This window comes from Pristiophorus japonicus, chromosome 11, assembly GCF_044704955.1.
Source record: "Pristiophorus japonicus isolate sPriJap1 chromosome 11, sPriJap1.hap1, whole genome shotgun sequence".
Classification (NCBI taxonomy): Eukaryota; Metazoa; Chordata; class Chondrichthyes; family Pristiophoridae; genus Pristiophorus; species Pristiophorus japonicus.
Window position 1 is genome coordinate 97,364,755 of NC_091987.1, and position 3,001 is coordinate 97,367,755.

The 3,001-nt window shown below is 50.2% G+C and overlaps 1 non-coding gene across 1 annotated transcript; it reads right to left on the reverse strand.

Moving 5' to 3' along the window:
- Nucleotides 1-2,385: 2,385 nt before the first annotated feature.
- LOC139276558 (U2 spliceosomal RNA) lies at nucleotides 2,386-2,583 on the reverse strand. The gene has a single exon (XR_011595947.1). It is a non-coding gene; the product is annotated as a U2 spliceosomal RNA (small nuclear RNA).
- Nucleotides 2,584-3,001: the final 418 nt, after the last annotated feature.

Sequence of the window (3,001 nt, forward strand, 5' to 3'; positions counted from 1 at the left end):
TTTTCAATGCTGGCGGTGGCGGTGCTTCCCGACATTATTTCACATTCAATCCATTTTGAAAAAACATCCATCACCACCAGGAACATTTTACCGAGAAACGGGCCCACATCGTCGAAATGGATCCTCGACCATGGTCTGGAGGGCCAGGACTACAAACTTAGTGGTGCCTCTCTGGGCGCATTGCTCAACTGAGCACACATGCTGCATTGGCATACACAGGACTCTAAGTCAGAGTCGATACCGGGCCACCACACATGGGATCTGGCTATCGCTTTCATCATTACTATACCCGGGTGTATGCTGTGGAGATCTGAGATGAACGTCTCCCTGCCCTTTTTGGGTAGCACTGCACGATTACCCCACAACAGGCAGTCTGCCTGAATGGACAGCTCGTCCTTTCGCCGCTGGAACGGCTTGATTAGCTCTTGCATTTCAACGGGGATGCTGGCCCAGCTCTCAAGCAGTACACAGTTTTTTACTAGGGACAGCAGAGGATCTTGGCTGGTCCAAGTCCTAATCTGGCGGGCCATGACAGGTGATTTATCATTTTCAAACACTTCCATGACCATCAACAAGTCTGCGGGCTGCGCCACCATCCACAAGTTTGCAGGCTGCGCCATTTCCACCCCCGTGGTGGGCAATGGTAGCCGACTGAGAGCATCCGCACAGTTCTCGGTGCCTGGCCTGTGGCGGATGGTATAGTTATATGCTGATAGGGCAAGTGCCCACCTTTGAATGCGGGCTGAGGCATTAGTATTTACCCCCTTGCTTTCAGCGAACAGGGATATGAGGGGCTTGTGATCGGTTTCCAGCTCAAATTTAAGGCCAAACAGGTACTGATGCATTTTCTTTACCCTGAACTCACACGCTAATGCCTCTTTCTCAATCATGCTGTAGTCCCTCTCGGCCTTAGACAAGCTCCTGGAAGCATAGGCGACAAGTTGCAACTTCCCCACAACATTGGCTTGTTGTAATACACATCCGACTCCGTACGACAATGCATCACATGCTAGCACAAGTCTTTTACACAGGCTATACAATACAAACAGCTTGTTGGAGCATAAAATGTTTCTGGCTTTCTGTTTTTTCCCCCATGCCCAGTTCTCACCTTTACGCAATAACACATGTAGGGGCTCTAAGAGGGTGCTTGACCCCGATAGGAAGTTACCAAAATAGTTTGAGGAGTCCCAGGAACGACCGCAGCTCCATGACGTTCTATGGCCTAGGCGCGTTCCTGATAGACTCTGTCTTGGCGTCTGTGGGTCGAATGCCATCCATCGCGATCTTTCTCCCCAAATACTCAACCTCTGATGTCATGAAGATGCATTTCAACCTCTTCAGCCACAGCCCTACGCGATCCAGTTGCTGGAGGACCTCCTCCAGGTTTTGTAGGTGCTCGACGGTGTCCCGACCCGTGACCAATATGTTGTCCTGAAAAATCACCGTGCGTGGTACCGACTTGAGTAGGTTCTCCATGTTTCTCTGGAAGATCGCCGCAGCCGACCGAATTCCAAACGGGCATCTGTTGTAGCTGAACAGTCCCTTGTGCGTGTTAATGCAGGTGAGGCCCTTCGAAGGCTCCTCCAGCTCCTGCGTCATGTAGGCCAAAGTCGGTTTGAGCTTGGTGAATGCATTGCCTCCTGCCAGCGTCGCAAATAGGTCGTCTGCCTTAGGTAGCGGGTATTGGTCCTGTAGCGAGAAACGATTAATAGTTACTTTATAATCGCCGCAAATACTGACCGTGCCATCACTTTTGAGTACTGGAACAATCGGGCTGGCCCACTCACTGAATTCCACTGGTGAGATGATGCCCTCGCATTGCAGCCTGTCCAGCTCGATTTCCACTCTCTCCCTCATCATGTGAGGTACCGCTCGCGCCTTGTGGTGAATGAGTCGTGCCTCTGGGACCAAGTGGATCCACACCTTCGTCCCGGAAAAGTTTCCAATGTCTGGTTCAAAAAGGGAAGGAAATTTGTTAAGAACCTGGTTACATGAGGCCTCATCAACATGTGATGGCGCTCGGATGTCATCCCAGTTCCAGCGGATTTTGCCCAGCCAGCTCCTTCCAAGCAGTGTGGGGCCATCGCCCAGGACAATCCAGAGTGGCAGTTCGTGCACCGTGCCCTTGTAGGTGACCTTGACCATGGCGCTGCCCAGGACAGTGATAAGCTCTTTGGTGTATGTTCTCAATTTCCTGTGGATGGGGCTCAGGGCTGGTCTGAGTGCCTTGTTTTTTTTAATTTTTTTTTGTTATGTTTTATTCGTTACCAATCTTTCCAATTCTTTGTCAGATCAACTTATCAGATCACAATCGCCAAAGGTCACCTTGGGCCCATTCAAGGATCACTTTGCGCCAAAGTTTTTGCTCTTAGCCAAAAGGCCGAGAGCCAAAGCACCGTTCCTGGAAGTACTGCAATACCAGGTTCATGCCATGGAGGTGGATGTGTGCCCCCCAGCCACCTCCTATTTCCAAAAAGCATAGGAGAACCACCTTCCTGATCCAGGGAGAACCACTTTCTGGTCATGGTTACTCCCCTGTCAGGTCAGTTACGCATGATCTTAGCCAAAAGGCCGAGAAGCCTTGTTGCACCACAGTCTCTCAAACATCTTTTTACTCATGATGGATTGGCTAGGGCCAGTGTCCAGTTCCATGGCTGCGGGTAAGCCATTCAATTTTACGTTTAGCATTATAGCTGGACATTTCATCAAAAATGTGTACACCCCTTGTACTTCAGCATCTGCCTCCTCTCTCTCAGGCTCGAAATTGCTTTGGTCCACCATGGACCGATCTTCCTCTGCCACATGGTGATTAGCAGGTTTTGTAGAGCTTGCAGCTCGTCTGCAAGCTTGTTGGAGGTGCCCCATTGTTCCACAGCTCTTACAAACATACCCTTTGAAGCAGCATGAATAGGCTGAATGGAACCCTCCACAACACCAACAAGGTGTGAATTGCCTTGCATTCATCCTTTATTGCGGACTCTCAGTCATCTAGGTCACCTGA